Source organism: Macaca mulatta, chromosome 20, assembly GCF_049350105.2.
Source record: "Macaca mulatta isolate MMU2019108-1 chromosome 20, T2T-MMU8v2.0, whole genome shotgun sequence".
NCBI lineage: Eukaryota > Metazoa > Chordata > Mammalia > Primates > Cercopithecidae > Macaca > Macaca mulatta.
Window position 1 is genome coordinate 55,399,541 of NC_133425.1, and position 27,770 is coordinate 55,427,310.

The following is a 27,770-nucleotide window of genomic DNA, read 5'->3' on the forward strand; positions in this document are numbered from 1 at the left end:
AAGAGTAAAATAGTATGCAGTATACATTTTAAATGCTCACTACGTCTCCTGTGCAGAGAGCAGATTTGTGTGGAGCAAGAAAGAAGGCTGCGAGTCAATTCGGTGGCCATGGATGTGGTAGAAGAGAAATGAAGACAACTGGACTCCAAGCCTACCAGCCTAAAATTCGAGACATGGATTCAAGGTGTGTGATGGACTTCAACAAATTTCTTTTACTTCCAGACTAGGTCATTCATGCTTGTCACTTTCTCCTCTTAGACATGAGTTGAGTTTGTGAACAATGAGATATCATATTGCCAAAGAGAAAAACACACTGATTTTTCTTACAGTGCTAGTCACAAAGTATAAAGGAGAAATAAGTGGATTATCAAATTTGCTAAAAATGACAATAATAATAGTAAAAACAATCTAAACAGTTGAGGAAAATGCAGAACTTTGCCCCACTAGATCCTATCACTTCTTCCTGCCATTCCATTTTGCAACGTGTTCATGCAAGAATACAGGGTTAATGGTATTCCCGGAAAGGCAAAAGAATGTGGAATAGGAGAGCATTCCCTAAATAATTTCCACAAAGAAAATGAAGAGAAGATTTGTGTATATGAATTAATTTCTGTCTACCATACACAGTGAAAGGCATTTCATATGTGTTCTCTTATGTATTTGTGGTCCCATCTTTCAAATGAAGAAATAGATCTTTCTCCCACAATCTTCAGCCATGAAATGGGAAATTATAGGTACAACCTTACCTTCAAGACAACAAATAGCAAGCCTTTATTGCCTTACCACATAGTTTATTATTTGAAAATAAGAGAAGTATACACAAAATGTTTTGGCTTTGTACGTTTTTATTACCATTGACATTGTAACCTTGAAAACTGTAAAGACTCACAGCTATATAAGATAATTTTAAAACATTGTCTCAATTCATAGCATTTACATCTCCTCCAGACCTATAATATTAAGTCAAAGATGAATCATAGCTATGTTTTATTACCTGGAGAGGGTTACTGCAGTATTTTAACTATGAGCACCTGAATTTCCTTCTTTTCCTCCGTAGATTTGGTTTGGACAGTACTGTATAGTGGAGGTTGGTCCAGGAAAGACCAAGAGAATAGTGGGGAACCAAGACCAGGAAGTGAGAAAAACTAATATGTTTTGTATTTTCAACTAAGATATCATTGTGAGCAGCTGCAGCTGAGGTGAAATTGACTGGGGAATATTGGATAACAGTGTAGAACCTCAGAATTATTCTATTCAAGCGGGGAGAAAGCTAGAGTATTTATGTAACCGTTCCCATCAATTATTGGTTGTGGGTTGCCCTTGGGGTGCTAAGGGGCATTAATTCGCTGACATTTCTTACCTGCTATGCACACTGAAAGAACTGATTCCAATGTCTAGAGATGCTGACAAAGGGATGCAGGTTCTGGGAGTAGGAGGGCAAGTAGGTGTGCAATTGGGCACATAAGGGCAAAAACACATCAAAATGTTAAGAGTGTTATTTATTAATGGTGAGATAATGGACAATTAATATATGTATTCTTTTATTATTTATTTATTTATTATACTTTAAGTTCTAGGGTACATGTGCACAATGTGCAGGTTTGTTACATGTTTATACATGTGCCATGTTAGTGTGCTGCACCCGTTAACTCGTCACTTACATTAGGTATATCTCCTAACGCTATCCTTCCCCTCTACCTCTGCCCCACAACACACCCTGGTGTGTGATGTTCCCCACCCTGCGTCCAAGTGTTCTTATTCTTCAGTTCCCACCTATGAGTGAGAACATGCGGTGTTTGGTTTTCTGTCCTTGCAATAGTTTGCTCAGAATGGTGGTTTCTAGCTTCATCTATGTCCCTACAAACGATGTGAACTCATCCTTTTTTATGGCTGCATAGTATTCCATGGTGTATATGTGCCACATTTTCTTAATCCAGTCTATCATTGATGGACATTTGAGTTGGTTCCAAGTCTTTGCTGTTATGAATAGTGCCACAATAAACATATGTGTGCATGTGTCTTTATAGTAGCATGATTTATAATCCTTTGGGTATATGTCCAGCAATGGGGTGGCTGGGTCAAATGGTATTTCTAGTTCTAGATCCTTGAGGAATCGCCACACTGTCTTCCACAGTGGTTGAACTAGTTTACAGTCCCACCAACAGTGTAAAAGCATTCCTATTTCTCCACATCCTCTCCAGCACCTGTTGTTTCCTGACTTCTTAATGATCACCATTCTAACTGGTGTGAGATGGTATCTCATTATGGTTTTGATTTGCATTTCTCTGATGGCCAGTGATGATGAGCATTTTTTCATGTGTCTGTTGGCTGCATAAATGTCTTCTTTTGAGAAGTGTCTGTTCATATTCTTTGCCCACTTTTTTGATGGGGTTGTTTGATTATTTTTCTTGTAAATTTGTTTAAGGTCTTGGTAGTTTCTGGATATTAGCCCTTTGTCAGATGGGTAGATTGTAAAAATTTTCTCCCATTCTGTACGTTGCCTGTTCACTCTGATGGTAGTTTCTTTTGCTGTGCAGAAGCTCTTTAGTTTAACTAGATTCTATTTGTCAATTTTGGCTTTTGTTGCCATTGCTTTTGGTGTTTTAGTCATGGAGTCCTTGCCCATGCCTATGTCCTGAATGGTATTGCCTAGGTTTTCTTCTAGGGTTTTTATGATTTTAGGTCTAACATTTAAGTCTTTAATGCATCTTGAATTAATTTTTGTATAAGGTGTAAGGAAGGGATCCAGTTTCAGCTTTCTACATATGGCTAGAAATTTTCCCAGCACCATTTATTAAATAGGGAATCCTTTCCCGATTTCTTGTTTTTGTCAGGTTTGTCAAAGATCAGATGGTTGTAGATGTGTGGTATTATTTCCGAGGGCTCTATTCTCTTCCATTGGTCTATATCTCTGATTTGGTACCAGTACCATGCTGTTTTGTTTACTGTAGCCTTGTAGTATAGTTTGAAGTCAGGTAGTGTGATACCTCCAGCTTTATTCATTTTGCTTAGGATTGTCTTGACAATGGGGGCTCTTTTTTGGTTCCATATGAAGTTTAAAGTAGTTTTTTCCAATTCTGTGAAGAAAGACATTGGTAGCTTGATGGGGATGGCATTGAATCTATAAATTACTTGGGCAGTATGGCCATTGTCACAATTTGGTTCTTCCTATCTCTGACCATGGAATGTACTTCAATTTGTTTGTGTCCTCTTTTATTTTGTTGAGCAGTTGTTTGTAGTTCTCCTCGAAGAGGTCCTTCACATCCCTTGTAAGTTGGATTCCTAGGTATTTTATTCTCTTTGAAGCAATGTGAATGGGAGTTTACTCATGATTTGGCTCTCTGCTTGTCTGTTATTGGTGTATAGGAATGCTTGTGATTTTTGCACATTAATTTTTTATCCTGAGACTTTGCTGAAATTGTTATCAGCTTAAGGAGTATTCGGGCTGAGATGATGGGGTTTTCTAAATATACAATCATGTAATCTGCAAACAGAGACAATGTGACTTCCTCTTTTCCTAATTGAATACCCTTTATTTCTTTCTCTTGTCTCATTACCCTAGCCAGAACTTCCAAAACTATGTTGAATAGGTATGTTGAGAGAGGGCATCCCTGTCTTATGCCATTTTTCAAAGGGAATGCTTCCAGTTTTTGCCCATTCAGTATGATATTGGCTATGGGTTTGTCATAAATAGCTCTTATTATTTTGAGATACGTCCCATCAATACCTAGTTTACTGAGAGATTTTAGCATGAAAGGCTATTGAATTTTTTCAGAGGTCTTTTCTGCATCTATTGAGATAATCATGTGTTTTTTGTTGTTAGTTCTGTTTATATGATGGATTATGTTTATTGATTTGTGTATGTTGAACCAGCCTTGCATCCCAGGGATGAAGTCAACTTGATCGTGGTGGATAAGCTTTTTGATGTGCTGCTGGATTCGGTTTGCCAGTAGTTTATTAAGGATTTTTACATCGATGTTCATCAGGGATGTTGGTCTAAAATTATCTTTTTTGTTGTGTCTCTGCCAGGCTTTGGTATCAGGATGATGCTAGCCTCATAAAATGAATTAGGGAGGATTCCCTCTTTTTTTTATTGATTAGAATAGTTTCAAAAGGAAAGGTACCAGTTCCTATTTGTACCTCTGGTAGAATTCGGCTGTGAATCCATCTGGTCCTGGACTTTTCTTGGTTGGTAGGCTATTAATTATTGCCTCAATTTCAAAACCTGTTATTGGTCTATTGAGGGATTCAGCTTCTTCCTGGTTTAGTCTTGAGAGGGTGTATGTATCCAGGAATTTATCCATTTCTTCTAGATTTTCTAGTTTATGTGTGTAGAGGTGTTTATAGTATTCTCTGATGGTAGTTTGTATTTCTGTGGGATCGGTGGTGATATCCCCTTTATACTTTTTTATTGCATCTATTTGATTCTTCTCTCTTTTCTTCTTTATTAGTCTTGCTAGCGGTCTATCAGTTTTGTTGATCGTTTCAAAAAACCAGCTCCTGGATTCATTGATTTTTTGAAGAGTTTTTTGGGTCTCTATCTGCTTTAGTTCTGCTCTGATCTTAGTTATTTCTTGCCTTCTGTTAGCTTTTGAATGTGTTTGCTCTTGCTTGTCTACTTCTTGTAATTGAGATGTTAGGGTATCAATTTTACATCTTTCCTGCTTTCTCTTGTGGGCATTTAGTGCTATAAATTTCCCTCTACACACTGCTTTAAATATGGCCCACAGTCTGGTACATTGTGTCTTTGTTCTCATTGGTTTCAAAGAACATCTTTATTTGTGCCTTCATTTCATTATTTACCCAGTAGTCATTCAGGAGCAGGTTGTTCAGTTTCCATGTAGTTGAGTGGTTTTGAGTGAGTTTCTTAATGCTGAGTTCTAATTTGATTGCACTGTGGTCTGAGAGACAGTTTGTTATCATTTCTGTTCTTTTACATTTGCTGGGGAGTGCTTTACTTCCAACTATGTGGTCAGTTTTGGAATAAGTGTGATGTGGTGCTGAGAAGAATGTATATTCTGTTAATTTGGGGTGGAGAGTTCTGTAGATGTCTATTAGGTCCACTTGGTGCAGAACTGAGTTGAATTCCTGGATATCCTTGTTAACCTTCTGTCTCTATCTGTCTAATGTTGACAGTAGGGTGTTAACGTCTCCCATTATGATTGTGTGGGAGTCTAAGTCTCTTTGTAGGTTTCTAAGGACTTACTTTATGAATCTGGGTGCTCCTGCATTGGGTACATATATATTTAGGATAGTTAGCTCTTCTTGTTGAATTGATCCCTTTACCATTATGTAATGACCTTCTTTGTCTCTTTTGATCTTTGTTGGTTTAAAGTCTGTTTTATCAGAGACTAGGATTGCAACCCCTGCTTTTTTTGCTTTCCATTTTCTTGGTAGATCTTCCTCCATCCCTTTATTTTGAGCATTTGTGTGTATCTGTGAGTGAGATGGGCCTCCTGAATACAGCACACTGATGGGTCTTGACTCTATCCAATTTGCCAGTCTGTGTCTTTTAACTGGGGCATTTAGCCCATTTACATTTAAGGTTAATATTGTTATGTGTGAATTTGATCCTGTCATTATGATGTTAGTTGGTTATTTTGCTTGTTAGTTGATGCAATTTCTTCCTAGCATCGATGGTCTTTACAATTTGGCATGTTTTTGCAGTGGCTGGTACCAGTTGTTCCTTTCCATGTTTAGTGCTTCCTTCAGGAACTCTTGAAAGGCAGGCCTGGCAGTGACAAAATCTCTTAGCATTTGTTTGTCTGTAAAGGATTTTATTTTTCCTTCACTTACAAAGCTTAGTTTGGCTGGATATGAGATTCTGGGTTGAAAATTCTTTAAGAATGTTGAATATTGGCCACCACTCTCTTCTGGCTTGTAGAGTTTCTGCTGAGAGATCTGCTGTTAGTCTGATGGGCTTCCCTTTGTCGGTAACTCGACCTTTCTCTCTGACTGCCCTTAACATTTTTTCCTTCATTTCAACTTTGGTGAATCTGACAATTATGTGTCTTGGAGATACTCTTCTCGAGGAGTACCTTTGTGGCTTTCTCTGTATTTCCTGAATTTCAGTGTTGGGCTGCCTCGCTAGGTTGGGGAAGTTCTCCTGGATAATATCCTGAAGAGTGTTTTCCAACTTGATTCCATTCTCCCTGTCACTTTCAGGTACATCAATCAAACGTAGATTTGGTCTTTTCACATAGTCCCATATTTCTTGGAGGCTTTGTTCATTTCTTTTTACTCCTTTTTCTCTAAACTTCTCTTCCTGCTTCATTTCATTCATTTGATCTTCTATCACTGATACCCTTTCTTCCACTTGATTGAATCAGCTACTGGAGCTTGTGCATGCGTCACATAGTTCTCGTGCCATGGTTTTCAGCTCCATCAGGTCATTTAAGGACTTCACTACACTGTTTATTCTAGTTAGCCATTTGTCTACCATCGTTTCAAGGTTTTTAGCTTCTTTGCGATGGATTCAAACATCCTCCTTTCGCTCAGAGAAGTTTGTTTTTCCCGATCATCTGAAGCCTTCTTCTCTCAACTCATCAAAGTCATTCTCTGTCCAGCTTGTTCCATTGCTGGTGAGGAGCTGCGTTCCTTTGGAGGAGAAGAGGCACTCTGATTTTTAGAATTTTCAGCTTTTCTGCTCTGGTTTCTTCCCATATTTGTGGTTTTATCTACCTTTGATCTTTGATGATGGTGACATACAGATGGGGTTTTGGTGTGGATGTCCTTTCTGTTTGTTAGTTTTCCTTCTCACAGTCAGGACCCTCAGCTGCAGGTTTGTTGGAGTTTGCTGGAGGTACACTTTAGCCCCTGTTTGCCTGGGTATCACCAGCGGAGGCTGCAGAACAGCAAATATTGCAGAATAGTAAATGTTGCTACCTGATCCTTCCTCTGGAAGCTTCGTCTCAGAGGAGCACCCAGCTGTATGAGGTGTCAGTTAGCCCCTATTGGGAGGTGTCTCCCAGTTAGGCTACTCGGGGGTCAGGGACCCACTTCAGGCAGTCTGTCCATTCTCAAATCTCAAACTCCATGCTGGGAGAACCACTACTCACTTCAAAGCTGTCAGACAGCGATGTTTAAGTGGCGGAAGTTTCTGCTGTCTTTTGTTCAGCTATGCGCTGCCCCCAGAGGTGGAATCTACAGAGGCAGGCAGGCCTTCTTGAGCTGAGGTGGGCTCCACCTAGTTTGAATTTCTGGGCCACTTTGTGGCCCAGCAATGGCGGACACCCCTACCCCAGCCTCATTGCCACCTTGCAGTTCAATCTCAGACTGCTGTGCTAGCAGTCAGCGAGGATCCATGGGCATGGGAGCCTCCAAGCCAGGCACAAGAAATAATCTCCTGGTGTGCCATTTGCTAATTCCATTGGAAAAGCACAATATTAGGGTGGGAGTGTCCTGATTTTCCAGATACCCTCTGTCATGGCTTCCCTTTGCTAAGGAAGGGAATTCTCTGACCTCTTGCACTTCCTGGGTGAGGTGATGCCCTGCCCTGCTCTGTGGGCTGCACCCACTGTCTGACAAGCCCCAGTGAGATGAACCTGGAACCTCAATTGGAAATGCAAAAATCACCCGTCTTCTGCATCACTCATGCTGGGAGCTGCTGACTGGAGCTGTTCCTATTCAGCCATCTTGGAACCTCTTCCATGTATTCTTTTTATGTATCAATATTTTATAAATATTTTGTCATAAACATGTACTACATATGAAAAGAGAATAAAATGATAGCTGAAGGATATTTTTTCCTGACACTTGAGCATTATTCTCTAGGTACTATGCTATTAAGAATAGACACTTATATACTTTTTAAAAAACGTCTTCTAAAGTCTCCATTGCTGAAAATCTAGTGTCACGTTAATTAATTGCTTTTTCTTTAGTTCTTCCTTTTTAGAGGGTTCATCTAAGAATTGGGTTTGATTTCATTATTATTATTATCATTTTTCAGTTCACCATTTTACACCAGAGGACACAAACACTTAGCCAACACCCTAATTTATATCATCACTGTAAGACATCTCAACTGAACTCTGTGTTGTAAAATGGTGGTGGTGGGAGAAGGGCTTCCTGTAGAGGAGGGAATAGGTTTCTGTCCTATCTGAAGTTTTCTGCCTGTAAATGTAACAATAATTCCTTTGGGACAAGGATTAATATTTAGGTGTAAATTGGAAACAATTTTAATCTAATAGGAGGAAATCAGAAAGTTTTCTTATTGCACATTTCATACAGTCAGATTCACAGATATATTACCCAATGTTGGGTATGTTACTAGTTTTGTCCTAATTTCAATACCAAAAAAAATCATACTAATGTATGTTCTTCTTTTATTCTTTAATTATTGTCAGAATGTGACACTTAAAAGGTGAAAAGTTTTATTAGAAGAATAATCATTTATTATTAAATTTTACCATGATAAATACTTTATGTTAAAACACAAAGAAATAAAGATTGAAGTTCTTTTCCTATTTTATTCCAAATAAGAGCTATTAATTAATTACTTCAATGTTCTCTTCCCATGATCCTTATTGCCTCCTATTTATCTATCTATCATCTATATCTATCTGTCTGTCTGTCTGACATAAAATGCTTAAAATTAATGACTCAAGTTTCTGCTTTAAGAAGTTAGAGAAGGGGGAGGTATTTAAAATCAAGGAAAATAATACAGCAGAAATATGAAAAAAAAAATAGAACAGAACTCTATCTAAGACAAACAATATTAAAAAATCAACAAAGCCAAAAGTTGGTTCTTTGAAAATGTTATTAAAATTATGAACGCATATCTGGTCTGAACCAATCAGAGAGCTAGAGACAGCTCAAGAGTGAGAACAAGCAAGCAAGAGCTAGAGACAGCAAAAGAGTGAGAACAAGCAAGTGAATGGCAGGAGAGAGAACATGCAAAACACGACCAAAATTGAAGAGGAGATGCCAATGTATACTTTAGTCATCTTAAAGGGACAATAGGGCAATATTGGAAATTAAATAAGATGACTTAGATGAAATATACAATTCCTTGAAAATCCTTAGTCCAAACTGAAAAAGAAAACAGAAATGGTAACTTTTGTTGTTGTTGTTGCTGTTGTTGTTGTTTTGAGATGGAGTCTCACTCTGTCACCCAGACTGGAGTGCAGTGGCACGATCTCAGCTCACTGCAACCTCTCCCTCCGAGGTTCAAGTGATTCTCCTGCCTCAGCCTCCTGAGTAGCTGGGATTACAGGCATGCACCACCATGTCCAGCTAATTTTTTTTTGTAAGAAATGGTAACTTTGAAGGGCTCTATAACTACTAAAGAAATTAAATGTTAAAGTATGATTTTATTATATACAAATGAAAAATAGAACAAACTAATATATTCTTTAGGGATAGATGATAAAACTATAGAAAAAAGTGAAGGCATAGTCATTATGACAGTCAAGATTAAGTTTACCTATAAAAATGAGCTGGAGCAATGGGGAGGGCTTTTGAAGTCCTGGAAATACTTTGTCTTTAATTGGCAGGAGATTTATGTGGGTGTTTGCTTTATGATTATTAACTACTCAAACTTTCTTGTGTGTGTGTGTGTGTGTGTGTGTGTGTGTGTGTGTGTGTGTGTGTGTATTTCAAATAATCACTCCTCTTTAGGTAGATGTTCATGGGACATAATCAGGAAAGCTGTTTTCATTGATATTTCCCAAGGTCAGGCTCATTATCTTCTCAGGGACTTCCCACCACTCCCCTGGTAACCTTACCATACCTCTTTTCAAGATATCTCTTCACCCATAAATCCATCATCATGACTGATGGGCCCATGCATATTAAAGCAAGTCATACCGGAGTGGACATAGTGTCTTTTATTCCTGGTTTCACTCAGAAGCCATTCAAAGGCAAAGCCAAACCCTGGAGGACAGAAGATAGTAATGCAGACTCATTACCCTTTTGAGATCTATTTCCTCAACCACAACTTCCCTCAACACGCCCAACTCATAGCATCCTTGCATCCTTCAATCCTGCCATGCCACACTCACCCCATGGGCACTCAATCCCCATCTCTTATCTTTTTATTTTATTTTATTTATTTTTTTAAAATTTATTATTATTATTATACTTTAAGTTCTAGGGTACATGTGCATAACGTGCAGGTTTGTTACATATGTATACTTGTGCCATGTTGGTGTGCTGCACCCATCAACTCGTCAGCACCCATCAACTCGTCATTTACATCGGGTATAACTCCCAATGCAATCCCTCCCCGCTCCCCGCTTCCCATGATAGGCCCCGGTGTGTGATGTTCCCCTTCCGGAGTCCAAGTGATCTCATTGTTCAGTTCCCACCTATGAGTGAGAACATGCGGTGTTTGGTTTTCTGTTCTTGTGATAGTTTGCTAAGGATGATGGTTTCCAGCTGCATCCATGTCCCTACAAAGGACACAAACTCATCCTTTTTTATGGCTGCATAGTATTCCATGGTGTATATGTGCCACATTTTCTTGATCCAGTCTGTCACTGATGGACATTTGGGTTGATTCCAAGTCTTTGCTATTGTGAATAGTGCTGCAATAAACATACGTATACATGTGTCTTTATAGCAGCATGATTTATAATCCTTTGAGTATATACCCAGTAATGGGATGGCTGGGTCATATGGTACATCTAGTTCTAGATCTTTGAGGAATCGCCATACTGTTTTCCATAATGGTTGAACTAGTTTACAATCCCACCAACAGTGTAAAAGTGTTCCTATTTCTCCACATCCTCTCCAGCACCTGTTGTTTCCTGACTTTTTAATGATCGCCATTCTAACTGGTGTGAGATGGTATCTCATTGTGGTTTTGATTTGCATTTCTCTGATGGCCAGTGATGATGAGCATTTTTTCATGTGTCTGTTGGCTGTATGAATGTCTTCTTTTGAGAAATGTCTGTTCATATCCTTTGCCCACTTTTTGATGGGGTTGTTTTTTTCCTTGTAAATTTGTTTGAGTTCTTTGTAGGTTCTGGATATTAGCCCTTTGTCAGATGAGTAGATTGCAAAAATTTTCTCCCATTCTGTAGGTTGCCTGTTCACTCTGATGGTAGTTTCTCTTGCTGTGCAGAAGCTGTTTAGTTTAATTAGATCCCATTTGTCAATTTTGGCTTTTGCTGCCATTGCTTTTGGTGTTTTAGGCATGAAGTCTTTGCCCATGCCTATGTCCTGAATGGTACTACCTAGGTTTTCTTCTAGGATTTTTATGGTATTAGGTCTAACATTTAAGTCTCTAATCCATCTTGAATTAATTTTCGTATAAGGAGTAAGGAAAGGATCCAGTTTCAGCTTTCTACTTATGGCTAGCCAATTTTCCCAGCACCATTTATTAAATAGGGAATCCTTTCCCCATTTCTTGTTTTTGTCAGGTTTGTCAAAGATCAGATGGCTGTAGATGTGTGGTATTATTTCTGAGGCTTCTGTTCTGTTCCATTGGTCTATATCTCTGTTTTGGTACCCCCATCTCTTATCTTAAAGCAGATGCCTGAGGGTCATAAACCTTTCTCACCTATCCTTTTCTAGGACCCGAGCCTTAGTTAGTGATTTTTCAATATTAATAAATCTTCCTGAAAGGGACAAAATATAGCAAGATGTTTTTGGCTTTTCTTTTTGATTCTGTTCCAAGCTCTCAACAGTGAGCATTGTAGTGGGCACTTTATAGATGTTCACTCATCAACTTTTAATTTATTAACTAACCCCTGTGAAGCATTCCACTCTAAACTTGTGGTTCTGGTAGTACTTGGGCTTGCTTTAGACACCCAGCTATCAAATTATGAGTAATTTAAAACATTCTCATACAGAAGCACCAATTCTAAATGGCTTCACTAGCTTTCAAATAATAGAAAATTAATGACTAATATTATACTTAGACAAATGTATAGACATTTGTCTAAGAAAGACAAATGAAAAACAACAACCAAAACTTTAAAGACATATTTAAAAAATCAAATTTACCAAAAATATGTAATACATTCTGACCAAAACATATTTATTACAAGAATGTTAGAGTTGATCAATATTTTATGCAATTTACACACTGATGCAGAAAAAATGACAAAATGTAGCATCTATGATTGATAAATACTCTCAGAAATCTAGACATAGAAAGGAATGTTCTCAATGTAATAATATGCAACTATAAAAAGCCGTAACTTAATAACATACTGCTGGTTGACCCTTTGGGAAATCAGAGAAAAATAAGAATATTACCTCAAACATTTCTCTTCAACATTACACTAATGATCCTACACAAGGCAATAAGGAAAGAAAAATAAATGAAAGAATTTGGAAATTATGAAGTAAAAAAGTCTTCCGATTTGCAGATGATATGATTATTTATCTAGATAATCTAAAGGATCCCAAAATAACAAACAGATGTAATAAGTAAAGTTAGCAAGGGAGAGTGACATCAGCAAGATGGCAGCATTGGTGATATAAGCATTTTTTCCTCCAACAAATAACCACAAATGATGTGAACCTAGTGAGAGCTCAAGGGTCCATTTAAAAATATGCAGCAATGCAGCAGAACAAAACAAACAAGCAAACGCACAACAAAAAACAGGAGACTAACCACACAGAAAGGATCACTGGGGACATTGGCATACCTGAGAAGTCTGGTCATGGCTAGAAACAAAGAAGGATGGAGGCTATCAGTGTCATTCATGCATCAGGTCCCACTATGGTCTGCAGCAGACTGCTCTTCAAAGGACATTGACATTTTTTTTTGACACTGAGGTAACTAACAACCACCTCTGCCACAAATCCCATGGCAAGGGAGAAATGGCTGTGTCCACCTCCAAGGAGTTGCTATGGTGCCACACTAGGACTGAAGCTGCCACTCCACCTAACCCTATGTGTACCCCTGACTCCAGAGCTACAGTCACTCTATACATGCCTACGCTCCGGAATCCTGCTCTGTGGCCTCAATGCATTTTTGCCTCAAACACTAGAACCACCACTGCTATGACCTAGCCTCTATGTGAACCCTGGAGCCCTGATCACTCTGTGCATACCTGTGCTTTAGACCTTGGTTGACAGCTGCAGCAGTTTCCATAAATCTATGCCTGTTCACCCTCCAGATACCAGGTCCCTGACTGATCAAGAAGACCATAACCTTACAAACCATTGTGAATGTGATAGTAAGATATTTGTGCCTCAGACATTGATGGCACTGCTGCCCCAGATCCCCACTCTGTACATACCTGTGCTTTAGACCTTGGCTTGACAGCTGCAGCAGTTTCTATAAATCTATGCCTGTTCATCCTCCAGATACCAGTTCTATGACTGATCAAGAAGACCATAATCTTACAAACCATTACGAATGTGATAGTAAGATATTTGTGCCTCAGACATTGATGGCACTGCTGCCCCAGATCCTGGAGCCCCAGTAGCTCTACAAATACTCATGCTTTAGATCTTTGCTCTGTGGCTGCTCCAAAGGTGCCTCACATCAGACACCAGTGCCATAACCATTGTGAGCATATCTGCAATCCATATCTGGTACCAAGATCCTTATACATGACTTCCTCAATAGGAGAAAAATATATCAGGAGGACCTCAGAAGCCTTTGTCACTAAAGACCCCAACATCCCTGCAGGCACCCATAGCCTTGGCAACTGGACACCTTTGGAATCTTTACCAACATTGATGTCAGCTAACAGAGATGTATGGAGACTACACTGTTGTGTCCTCATGAGAGGCAGAACTGCTGTAGCCCACCAAGCTGGTGCCCTCACACCCACACCCACAGGGGAAGGTCTTTTCCCACTAAAACCTATCCATAAAGTCTGGAAGAGGTGACTGCTTCATCCAATACACAGATAACAATGCAAGGCAGCAAGAAACAAGAAAATCCAAGGAAATACTACCAAAGAACACAATAATTTAAAATAACTGCAAGCCCCCATGGAAATCTACAAGTTACCTGACAACTCAAAATAGTTGCTTTAAGGAAGCTCAGCAAACTTCAAGAGAGCACAAAAAGTTAATTCAACAAAGTTTGATTATTTGAAAATCAAATTCAATAAAAATAATAGATGAACAAAATAAGATGTTTAACAGAGATATTGAAACCATAAAAAGAGCCAAAAAAGTCTACACATAAAGAATACAATGAATAAAATAGAAAATGCAATAGAGAGCATCAACAGCAGCATTGATCAAGCAGAAGAAAGAGTCCATTAACTCAAAGAGAAGATATTTAAAACTATTCAGTTAGAGAAGAAAACATAAAATAGAATTTAAAAAAAACCCTACAAGATTTCTGGAACAACATAAATAGAGCTAACAGTTGCATTTAGAATTAAAGAGGGACAAGAGAGAGAAAAAAGGAAAGAAGATTGTTTTAAAAAAAAATACTGAGTGAAACCTGTCCAAATTTGGGAAAAGTTATAAACAATCAAGTACAGGAAGTTCAAAGATCTCCTCAGATTCCACCTAAAGAAGACTACACCAAGACATATTATAATCAAACTATCAAAAATCAAAGATAGAGCAAGAATCCTGAAAGCAGCAAGAGCAAAAAAAAATGTCCTCGCATACCAGGGAATTCCCATAAAGCTATCAGTGAATCTCAGCAGAAAATTTGTGGGCCAGGAGAAAATGATAATATATTCAATGGGATGAAAGAAAAAACAATCTTGCAAAATAAAGATATTTTACTTAGCAAAACTGTCCTTAAGAAAGAAAGGAAAATAACAACATTCCCAGACACACAAAAGCTGAGGGAGTTCATCACCATTAGATCTACCCTACAGGAAATGCTGGGATTCCATTCCAAGATGGCCAAATAGAAACAGCTCCAGTCTGCAGCTCCCAGTGTGATTGACGATTGACGCAGAAGACGAGGGATTTCTGCATTTCCAACTGAAGTACCTGGTTCATCTCACTGGGACTGGTTGAAGAGTGGGTGCAGCCCATGGAGGGTTAGCAGAAGCAGGGTGGGACATCACCTCAACTGGGAAGTGCAAGGGGTCGGGGGATATCCCTTTCCTAGCCAAGGTAAACCATGACAGACTGTACCTTGAAAAATGGGACACTTCTGCCCAAATATTGCACTTTTCCAATGGTCTTAGCAAATGGCACACAGATAGATTATATCCCACGCCTGGCTTGGTGGGTCCCACACCCATAGAGCCTTGCTCACTGCTAGTGCAGCAGTCTGAGATTGACCTGCAAGGCAGCAGCCTGGCAGGGGAAGGGGCGTCTGCCATTGCTGAGGCTTGAGTAGGTAAACAAAGCGGCCCAGAAGCTTGAACTGGGTGGAGCCCACTGCAGCTCAGCAAGGCCTGCTGCTTCTGTAAACTCCACCTCTGGGGGCAAGGAGTAGCTGAACAAAAGGCAGCAGAAACTTCTGCAACTCAAATGTCCCTGTCTGATAGCTCTGAAGAGAGCAGTGGTTCTCCCAGCATTGTTTGAGCTCTGAGAATGGTCAGACTGCCTCCTCAAGTGAGTCCCTGACCCCCATGTAGCCTAACTGAAAGACACCTCCCAGTAGGGGCCAACTGACACCCCATACAGGCAGGTGCCCCTCTGGGACGAAGCATCCAGAGGAAGGATCAGGCAGCAATATTTGCTGTTCTGCAATATTTGCTGTTCTGCAGCCTCCACTAGTGATACCCAGGCAAAACGGTCTGGAGTGGAACTCCAGCAAACTCCAGCAGACCTGGAACTGAGGGACCTGACCGTTAGAAGGAAAACTGATAAACAGAAAGGAAAAGCATCAACATCAAAAAAAGGACATCCACACCAAAACCCCATCTGTAGGTCACCAAGATCAAAGACCAAAGGTAGAAAAAAATCACAATGATGGGGAGAAACCAGAGCATAAAATCTGAAAAATCTGAAACCAGAGAGCCTCTTCTCCTCCAGAGGATCACAGCTCCTTGCCAGCAATAGAACAATGTTGGACAGAGAATGACTTTGATGAGCTGACAGAAGTAGGCTTCAGAAGGTAAGTAATAACAAACTTCTCCGAGCTAAAGGAGGATATTCAAACCCCATTGCAAGGAAGCTAAAAACCATGACAAAATATTAGACGAATGGCTAACTTAAATAAACAGTGTAGAGAAGACCTTGAATGACCTGATGGAGCTGAAAACCATGGCACGAGAACTACATGACACATGCACGAGCTTCAATAGCCGTTTCGGTCAAGTGGAAGAAAGGGTATCAGTGATTGAAGATCAAATTAATGAAATGGAGTGAGAAGAGAAGTTTAGAGAAAAATGAGTAAAAAGAAACAAACAAAGCCTCAAAGAAAATATGGGACTATGTGAAAAGGCCAAATCTACGTTTGATTGGTGTAGCTGAAAGTGACGGGGAGAATGGAACCAAGTTGGAAAACACTCTTCAGGATATTATCCAGGAGAACTTCCCCAATCTAGCAAGGCAGGCCAACATTCACATTCAGGAAATACAGAGACCACCACAAAGATACTCCTCGAGAAGAGCAACCCCAAGTAACATAATTGTCAGATTCACCAAGATTGAAATGAAGGAAAAAATGTTAAAGGAAGTCAGAGAAAGGTTGAGTTACTGACAAAGGGAAGCCCATCAGACTAACAGCGGATCTCTCAGCAGAAACTCTACAAGCCAGAAGAGAGTGGTGGCCAATATTCAACATTCTTAAAGAAAAGAATTTTCAACCCAGAATCTCATATCCAGCCAAACTAAGCTTTGTAAGTGAAGGAAAAATAAAATCCATTACAGACAAGCAAATGCTAAGAGATTTTCTCACCACCAGGCCTGCCTTACAAGAGCTCCTGAAGGAAGCACTAAACATGGAAAGGAAGAACTGGTACCAGCCACTGCAAAAACATGCCAAATTGTAAAGACCATCGATGCTAGGAAGAAATTGCATCAACTAATGAGCAAACTCACCAGCTAACATCATAATGACAGGATCAAATTCACACATAACAATATTAACCTTAAATGTAAATGCGCTAAATGCCCCAATTAAAAGATGCAGACTGGCAAATTGGATAAAGAATCAAGAACCATCCTGTGCTGTATTCAGGAGGCCCATCTCACTTGCAGAGAGACACAAATGCTCAAAATAAAGGGATGGAGGAAGATCTACCAAGAGAATGGAAAGCAAAAAAAAAAAAAAAAAATTCAGGGGTTGCAATCCTAATCTCTGATAAAACAGACTTTAAACCAACAAAGATTGAAAGAGACAAAGAAGGCCATTACATAATGGTAAAGGGATCAATTCAACAAGAAGAGCTAACTATCCTAAATATATATGTACCCAATACAGGAGCACCCAGATTCATAAAGCAAATCCTTAGAGACCTACAAAGAGACTTAGACTCCCACACAATAATAATGGGAGATGTTAACACCCCACTGTCAATATTAGACAGATCAAGAAGACAGAAGTTTAACAATGATATCCAGAAATTTAACTCAGCTCTGCACCAAGTGTATCTAATAGACATCTACAGAGCTCTCCACCCTAAATTGACAGAATATAGATTCTTCTCAGCACCACTTCGCACTTATTCCAAAATTAACCACATAGTTGGAAGTAAAGCACTCTTCAGCAAATGTAAAAGAACAGAAATCACAACAAACTCTCTCAGACCACAGTGCAATCAAATTAGAACTCAGGATTAAGAAACTCACTCAAAACCGCACAACTACATGGAAACTTAATCTGCTCCTGAATGACTACTGGGTAAATAATGAAATGAAGGCACAAATAAAGATGTTCTTTGAAACCAACGAGAACAAAGACATAGCATACCAGAATCTCTGGGACACATTTAAAGCAATGTGTAGTGGGAAATTTAAAGCACTAAATGCCCACAAGAGAAAGCAGGAAAGATCTAAAATTGACACCCTAACATCACAACTAAAAGAACTAGAGAAACAAGAGCAAACACATTCAAAAGCTAGCAGAAGGCAAGAAATAACTAGGATCAGAACGGAGCTGAAGGAGATAGAGACACAAAAAACCCTTCAAAAAATCAATGAATCCAGGAGGTGGTTTTTTGAAAAGATCAACAAAATTGATATGCTAGCAAGACTAATAAAGAAGAAAAGAGAGAAGAATCAAATAGATGCAAGGAAAAATGATAAAGAGGGTATCACCATTGATCCCACAGAAATACAAACTACCATCAGAGAATGCTATAAGCACCTCTACGCAAATAAAGTAGAAAATCTAGGAGAAATGGATAAATTGCTGGACACGTACACCCTCTGAAGACTAAACCAGGAAGAAGTTGAATCTCTGAATAGACCAATAACAGGTTTTGAAATTGAGGCAATAATTAATAGCCTACCAACCAAAGAAAGTCCAGGACCCGAAGGATTCACAGCCAAATTCTACCAGAGGTATCAAGAGGAGCTGGTACCTTTCCTCTAAAACAATTCCAATCAATAGAAAAAGCGGGAATCCTCCCTATCTCATTTTATGAGGCTAGCATCATTCTGATACCCAAGCCTGGCAGAGACACAACAAAAAAAGATAATTTTAGACCAATATCCCTGATAAACATCGATGCAAAATTTCTCAGTAAAATATTGGCAAACCGAATCCAGCAGCACATTAAAAAGCTTATCCACCACAATTAAGTAGAATGTATCCCTGGGATGCAACGGTTAACAATACACAAATCAATACACATAATCCATCACATAAACAGAACCAACGATAGAAACCACATGATTAACTCAATATATGCAGAAAAGGCCCTCGACAAAATTCAACAGCCCTTCATGCTAAAAACTCTCAATAAACTAGATACTGATGGAACATATCTCAAAATAATAAGAGCTATTTATGAAAAACCCACAGCCAATATCATACTGAATGGGCAAAAACTGGAAGCATTCCCTTTGAAAAATGGCACAAGACAGGGATGCCCTCTCTCAACATACCTATTCAACATAGTTTTGGAAGGTCTGGCTAGGGTAATGAGACAAGAGAAAGAAATAGAGGGTATTCAATTAGGAAAAGAGGAAGTCAAATTGTCCCTGTTTGCAGATTGCATGATTGTATATTTAGAAAACTCATCGTCTCAACCCAAAATTTCCCTAAGCTGATAAGCAACCTCAGCAAAGTCTCAGAATAAAAAGTCAATGTGCAAAATCACAAGCATTACTATACACCAATAACAGATAAACAGAGAGCCAAATCATGAGTGAACGCCCATTCACAATTGCTACATAGAGAATAAAATACTTAGGAATCCAACTTACAAGGAATGTGAAGGATCTCTTCAAGGAGAGCTACAAACCACTGCTCAAGGAAATAAAAGAGGACACAATCAGATGGAAGAACATTCAATGCTCATGGATAGGAAGAATCAATATTGTGAAAATGGCCATACTGCCCAAGGTAATTTATAGATTCAATGCCATCCCCATCAAGCTACAAATGTCTTACTTCACAGAGTTGGAAAAAACTACTTTAAACTTCATATGGAACCAAAAAAGAGCCTGCATTGCCAAGACAATCCTAAGCAACAAGAACAAAGCTGGAGGCATCATGCTATCTGATTTCAAACTATACTACAAGGCTATAGTAACCAAAACAGCATTGTGCTGTTACCAAAACAGAGATATAGACCAATGGAACAGAACAGAGGCCTCAGAAATAATACCACACATCTACAACCATCTGATCGTTGACAAACCTGACAAAAACAAGAAATAGGGAAAGGATTCCCTATTTAATAAATGGTGCTGGGAAAACTGGCTAGCCGTATGTAGGAAGCTGGAACTAGATCTCTTCCTTACATCTTATACAAAAATTAATTCAAGATGGATTAAAGACTTAAATGATAGATATAAAACCATAAAAACCCTAGAAGAAAACCTAGGCAATACCATTCAGGACACAGGCATGGGCAAGGACCCCATGACTAAAACACCAAAAGCAATGGCAACAAAAGCCAAAATTGACAAATGGGATCTAATTAAACTAAACAGGTTCTGCACAGCAAAAGAAACTACCATCAGAGTAAACAGGCAACCTCCAGAATGGGAGAAAATTTTTGCAATCTACCCATCTGACAAAGGGTTATTATCCAAGATCTAAAAAGAACTTAAACACATTTACAAGAAAGAAACAACCTCATCAAAAAGTGGGCAAAGGATATGAAGAGATGCTTCTCAAAAGAAGACGTTTATGCAGCCAACAGACACATGAATAAATGCTCATCATCACTGGTCATCAGAGAAATGCAAATCAAAACCACAGTGAGATACCATCTCATACCAGTTAGAATGGCTATCATTAAAAAGTCAGGAAACAACAGATGCTGGGGAGGATGTGGAGAAACAGGAACACTTTTACACTGTTGGTGGGACTGTAAACTAGTTCAACCATTGTGGAAGACAGTGTGGCAATTCCTCAAGGATCTAGAACCAGAAATACGATTTGACCCAGTGATCCCATTACTGGGTATATACCCAAAGGATTATAAATCATGCTGCTATAAAGACACATGCACACGTATGTTTACTGCGGCACTATTTACAATAGCAAACACTTGGAACCAATCCAAATGTTCATCAATGATAGACTGGATTAAGAAAATGTGGCACACACACAACATAGAATACTATGTAGCCATAAAAAAGGATGAGTTCATGTCCTTTGCAGGGACTTGGAGAAGCTGGAAACCATCATTCTGAGCAAATTGCCACCAGGACCAAAAACCAAACACTCCATGTTCTCTACTCATTGGTGGAATTTGAACAATGAGAACACTTGGACACAGGATGGGGAACATCACACACTGGGGCCTGTCATGGGGTGGGGTCCAGGGGAAGGGATAGCATTAGGAGAAATACCTAATGTAAATGATGGGTTAATGGGTGCAGCAAACCAACATGGCACATATACACCTATGTAACAAACCTGCATGTTGTGCACATGTACCCTAGAACTTAAAGTATCTATATTAAAAAAAAAAAAAAAACTTTCACATACCAAAAAATGGATTCAAAACCTCAAAAAAAAAAAAAAAAAAAGAAATGGGAAAAGGATTTCTTCCAGTTTCAAGTAAAGGATAATAATTAGCAACATAAAAGTACATGAAAGTGTAAAACTCACGGCTGGGCATGGTGGCTCACACCTGTAATCCCAGCACTTTGGGAGGCTGAGGCAGGCAGATCACTTGAGGCCAGGAGTTCGAGACCAGCCTGACCAACATAGAGAAACCCCATCTCTACTAAAAATAATAAAAAATTAGCCAGGCATGGTGGCGCATGCCTGTAATCCCAGCTTCTTGGGAAGCTGAGGCAGGAGAATCACTTGAACCCAGAAGGCAGAGGTTGTGGTGGGCCGAGATCATGCTATTGCACTCCCGCCTGGGCAACAAGAGCAAAACTCCATCTAAAAAAAAAAAAGAAACTGAAAAAGAAAAAGAAGTAAAAGAAAGTATAAAACTCTAGTAAAAGTAAGTACATATTAAAATTCAAAATACTCTAATACTCTAATGGTGGTATATATATATAAATCACTTACAAATTTATTGTGAAAGTTGACTGTCTAAATTATTTTTAAAAATCTATAGCTATAATAATTTGTTTAGGGATATACAATATTAAGTGTAAATTGTGGCATCAAAAATGTAAAATATGATTGGGCAATAAAAATGTAGCGCTTTTGTATGCAGTTAATGTTAAGTTGTTAATACCTTAAGATAGCCTGTAACAACTATAGTAAATTTTATGTAAGCCTCATGGTAATCACAACGCAAAATGTGTAATAGATATGCAAAATATAAAGAAAAAGAAATCAAAATATGCCACTGAAGAAAATAATCTACTCACAAAGGAAGACAGCAAGAGAGGAAGAAAAAAAAAAAAAAGGATCTTCAAATTAACCAGAAAACAATGAACAAAATGGCAGCAGTAAATCCTTACTATCATTAATTAGCTTGAATGTAAATGAACTAAATTCTCCAATGAAATGACATATAGATTGAGTGAATAAATAAAAATACAAGACTCAACTATAAGCTGCCTACAAGGGACACTCAGCCTTAAGTACACACATAGACTATAAATGAAGGGATAGAAGAATGTATTTTATAAAAATGAACCAAAAGAGAGCAGAGGTAGCTGTACTTACACAAAACAGACTTTAATTTAAAAACTGACAGGGCACAGTGGCTCACACCTTTAATCGCAGGACTTTGAGAGGCTGAGGCCAGCAGATCTCTTGAGCCCAGGAGTTCAAGACCAGCTTGGCAACATGGTGAAACCCCATCTCTATAAAATAATACAAAAAAAATAGTTGGGTGTGGTGACATGTACCTGTTGTCTTGGCTACTTGGGAGGCTGAGGTGAGAGAATTGCTTGAGCCAGGGAGGTCAAGGCTGCAGTGAGCTGTGACTGTGCCACTGCACTCCAGCCTGGATGACACAGTGAGACCCATCTCAAGAGGAAAAAAATGTAAAAACTGTAAAAAGAAAAAAAGAGTGTCATTATATCATAATAAAGGAGTCAATTCATTAAAATAATATAGTAATTGTAAACATATGTACACGATATTGAATTACTCATATATGTAAACCAAATATTAGTAGATCAGAAGGGATAGATAGATGGTTAAAAAATAATAGTAGGAAACTTAATACCCTACTTTCAACTATTGACAGATTATCCAGACAGAAAATTAATAAGGAAACACTGGACTTCAACTACACTTTAGATCAAGTGGACTTAATAGACACATACAGACTATTTCATCCAGTAGCAGCAGAATACACTTTCTTCTCAAGCACAAATGGAATATTCTCCAGGATAGATCATGTTAGACCACATAATGAGGATTAACAAATTTTAGAAGTTTAAAATCATATCCAATGTTATTTTCAATCATAATGATATGAAACTAGAAATCAATAACAGGAAAAATTTTGAAAATTTATAAACAATGTACTTCTAAACAAAAAAGTGGGTTAAAGAAGAAATCTAAAGGGAAATTTAAAAACATCTTGAGATAAAAGAAAGTGGAAATACAAAACACCAAAATTTATGGGATGCAGCCAAAGCAGTTCTAAGAGGGATGTTTATAGCAATAAATGCCTACATTAAAATAGAATAAGGATCTCAAAGAAACAATCAAATATTATATGTCAAGGAACTAGAAAAACAAAACCAGACTAAGTCCAAAGTTAGTAAAAGAAAGTAAATAATAAAAATCACAGCAGAATTCAATTAAATAGATACTAGAAAAAAATATCAACAAAACTATGTTTTCTTTAAAAAATAAATAAAACAGACAAATCTTTAGTCTAAAAAAAGAGAAGAGTCAAATAAATAAAATCATGAATGCAAGAGGAGATGTTGCAACTGATACCACACAAATACAAAAGATTGAAAGAGACTACTATCAACAATTATATGCTAACAAATTGAGTAACCTAGAAAAAAATGATAAATTCCTGGACACACACAACCAACAATGACTTACACTGTGATGAAACAAGAAAATATCCGAGCAAATCCATAATGAATAAGAATCAGTGAAAAATAATATCTCATCAAAGAAAAACCTGATGGTTCCATGGTTAAATTCTACCAAACATTTAAACAAGAACTAATAAGAATCCCTCTCAAACCCTTTTGAAAAATTGAAATTAGGGAATACTTATAAACTCACATTACAATGCCAGTATTAGCCTGATACCAGGACCAGAAAGAACATTACCAGAAAACTAAAATTACAGGCCAATATCCCTGATAAACCTAGGTGCAAAAATCCTCATGAAAATACTGGAAACCTCATTCAACAGTGCATGAAATGAATCATCATGAATAAGTGGGATTTATTCATGGGATGCAAGGATGGTTCAATATACCAAAATCACTAAATGTAATACTTCATATTAATAGAATGAAATTTTAAAAATATGATTCTTTCAATAGATGCAGGAAAAGCATTTGATAAAATTCAGCATGTCTTCATGATAAAATCTGTCAACAAATTAAGTAAAAAACAAATGTACTTCCACATAATAAAGGCCACATGTGGTAAACTAACAGTTAAATTCATACTCAGTGGTAAAAAGGTGTAAGCATTTTCTCTAAGATCAGACAAGACGAGGATGCCCACTCTTGCCACATCTATCTAACATAGTACTGGAAATCTTATCTGGAGCAATTAAGCCAAAGAAAATTTAAAAAAAAACATCCAAATTGGGAATAGAGAAGTTAAATTGTCTCTGCAGATGACATGATTGTATATATAGAAAACTCTAAGAACTGTATTAAAAAGCTGTTAATGACAGTAAACAAATTTAGTAAAGTGGCAAAAGACAAACTCAACATACAAAAATCAATGCTCTTTCTATATACCAACAACAAACCATCTGAAAAAGAAATCAAGAAAACAGTCCCATCTAAAATAGCATCAAAAAATCAGACTTATCTGCATAAATTTAAACAAGAAGAAGAAAAGCTGTACTCAGAAATCTATAAAACATTGATGAAATAAATTGGAGAAGACAAATAACTGGCCATATATCCTGTGTTCATTGATTGGAAGAATTGATACTTAAAACTTCTACACTACCTAAAGTGATTCCCTCATTGAATAAAATTCCACTCAAAATTCTAAAGACATTTTTCATAGAAATTAAAAACACAGAAATATAAAAAAATCACGGAAAAATGCATGAAATTGCACGAGACAGTGAGTAGCCAAGACAATCTCAAGTAAAAAGCAAAACAAAAGAAAAGCTGAGACATCACCTTGCCTAATCTCAGAATATACTATAAAGCTACAGTAATCAAATAGCAATCTTAATTGAATGGTATAGTAACAGACACGTGGACCAATGGAACGGAGTAGATAACCCAGAAATAAATCTACACATTTGCAGTCAACAGATCACACACAACTAGAACACACAATGGGGAAAGGGTAGTCTCTTCAATAAAGGATGTGAGGAAAACTGTATACTCACATGCAGAAGAATCAAATTGGGCCTTTAACTTCCACCATATTAAAAAAATCAACTCAAAATGGATTATAGAATTAAACATAATTGTAAAACTACTGAAAGAAAACATGGAAAAACAGCTCCTTGGCATTAGTCTTTGCAATGATTTTTTGGATATGGTCCCAAAAGCACAGTCAATAAAAGCAATAATAGATAAAAGGGGTTGCATTAAACTCAGTAACTTCTTCCCTTTAAAGGAAAATAACCCAACAGTGTGAAGGGACAACCTAAATCTACAGACTGGAAGAAAATATTTGCAATTCATACATCTGATAATGAGTGAATATCTAAAATAAGGAACTCAAACAACTGAATAGCAAGAAAACAACCCAATTATAAAACTACAAAATGAGCAGAGGACCTGAATAGACATGTTTTCAAAAAACAAGGCATACAAATAGCTAGCAGGTACATGAAAAGGTGTTCAACATCACTAATCAACAGGGACATGCAATCAAATCCACAATAATATATCACCTCACTTCTGTTAGAATGGCTATTATCAAAAGGCGAGGGTGGAGAGATGTAAATTAGTACAGCCATTATAGGAAACAGCATAAAGGTTGCTAAAAAATAAAAAATAGAACTACCATATGATCTAGTAATCCGACTAATTGGTATATATGTTTAAAGGAAATTAAATTAGTATGTCAGAGATATCTGCATCCCCATGTTCATTGCAGCACTATTCACAATAGCCAAGATACGGAATCAACCTGTGTCCATCAACAGATGAAATAATTTTTCAAATATGATATATATACACAATGAAATACTAATACCATTCGTCCACAAAAAAGAAGAAAATCATGTCATTTGTGAAAGCATGGATGAACCTCGAGGGCATTATGCCAAGTGAAATTAGCCAGGCACAGAAAGAGAAATACTTCATGATCTCACTTGTATAAGGAATCTAAAAATGTCAAGCTCATAGGACCTGAGAATACAAGTGTGGTTACTAGATCCCAGGAAAGGGAGGATCAGAAAGTGTTGGTCAGAGGGTACAGAGTTTCAGCCAGACAGGAGGACTAAGTTCTGGAGATCTACTTTACAGCGTGGTAATTATAGTTAATAACAATATATTATATACTTAAAATGTGTTAAGAGAGTTGATTTGTAATCTTCTTACCTGAAAAAAAGTATGTGAAGTGATGGACGTGTTAATTAACTTGACTTAATCATTTCACAATGTATTCATATGTCAAAAGTTCACATTGTCCTCCATAAATGTATACCATTTTTATGTTCAATTAAAAAATAAATCCAGAGGGTAAGAAATGAGATGCTTAATTACTGATGTGTATAAGAGGAGAAGTGGTCAAATTTCTAAGGCAAATTGCGTATAACTTGAGTATGGACCAAAGAGGGGCCACATGTAAGAGAGATGGCAGTAGACTCATCTTGCATCTTATCTCCGAGGACTGCCTGGAAGAGTAGACAGAACTTTAGCAGAAGCTGAAAATATTACTAGCTTCCTAAGAACTGAGGAAGGAATATGAATTAGTGTATAGATGCATTCACACACATCAAATAACTCCAGAATGATGGAAGGTTGCTTAAGGACTCATGAAAATTCTATGTCACATTTCAACCTCTGCAATATTCAATAAGCACACAGCCCACAACAGTACAGTACCAATCAAGTAAGGTCTTTTCTTTTTTTTTTTTTTTTTTTTTTTTTTTTGAGACGTAATCTCACCCTGTCGCCCAGGCTAGAGTGCAGTGGCCGGATCTCAGCTCACTGCAAGCTCCACCTCCCAGGTTTACACCATTCTCCTGCCTCAGCCTTCGTAGTAGCTGGGACTACAGGCGCCACCACACCCGGCTAGATTTTGTATTTTTTTTTCTTTTTTTTAGTAGAGACAGTGTTTCCCCGTATTAGCCAGGATGGTCTCGATCTCCTGACCTCGTGATCCGCCCGTCTCGGCCTCCCAAAGTGCTGGGATTACAGGCTTGAGCCACCGCGCCCGGCCAGTAAGGTCTTTTCTTACGTTTCCTCTCTCTCCCAGCTCCAAACTTGGAGGAACTCTAGGTAGCTGATATTAAGGAAAGGGGAAGAAGAGGAAATTGATCATGCCGTCTTTCTGCACTGTAGACTTTTCGGTGTGAAAGAATGAGAAATGTGGAGAAGGCAAGATTTAACTTTAAATCCAGTTCAGATTAAATTCTTAGCTTAATTAGATGGAATTATGCATTTTAATTTGTAAGTTGTGACTGTGTTTACACAAATATAATCATAGGACTTTTTTCCCCCCAAAATGTTATGGGAGTTGGATGAATTTTTCAATCAAGACAGAGAACTAGCTCTTTATGAGATTGAAAGTGAAAATGCTATATAAAAGCAAATTTACTTATTCTTTCAAAAGTAAAAGTAAAAAATTGAGTTCCCAAGATTCAAAATCAATGTACACACAAAATTTTATTTCTATATGCCAGCAAGAGATATTGGAAAATAAAATTAAATAATGTTATTTCCAATGACGTATACATAAATTCTTAGAAACCCTTTCACAACAAATTGTGAATGATCTATACAATAAAACTCACGAAATATTGCCAAGACAATTATTTATTGATTGATTTTTGAGACAGCATCTCCCTGTCACCGAGGTTGGAGCGCAGTGGCGGGATCTCTTCTCACTGCAGCCTCTGCCTCCCAGCTCCAAGCGATTCTCTCAAACTCCTGGCCTCAGCCGGGCGCTGTGGCTCACGCCTGTAATTCCAGCACTTTGAAAGGCTGAGGTGGGCGGATCATGAGGTCAGGAGTTCGAGACCAGCCTGACCAACATGGTGATATCCCGT

The 27,770-nt window shown here is 37.9% G+C and overlaps 1 long non-coding RNA gene across 1 annotated transcript in view; it reads left to right on the forward strand.

Annotated features, from left to right (window-relative positions):
- LOC114674364 (uncharacterized) overlaps positions 1-27,770 on the forward strand; it is a 293,829-nt gene continuing 266,059 nt past the window's right edge. Inside the window, exon 1 of the long non-coding RNA XR_013411996.1 lies at positions 1-184. This is a non-coding gene — a long non-coding RNA (uncharacterized LOC114674364). The remainder of the gene's footprint in view (positions 185-27,770) is intronic.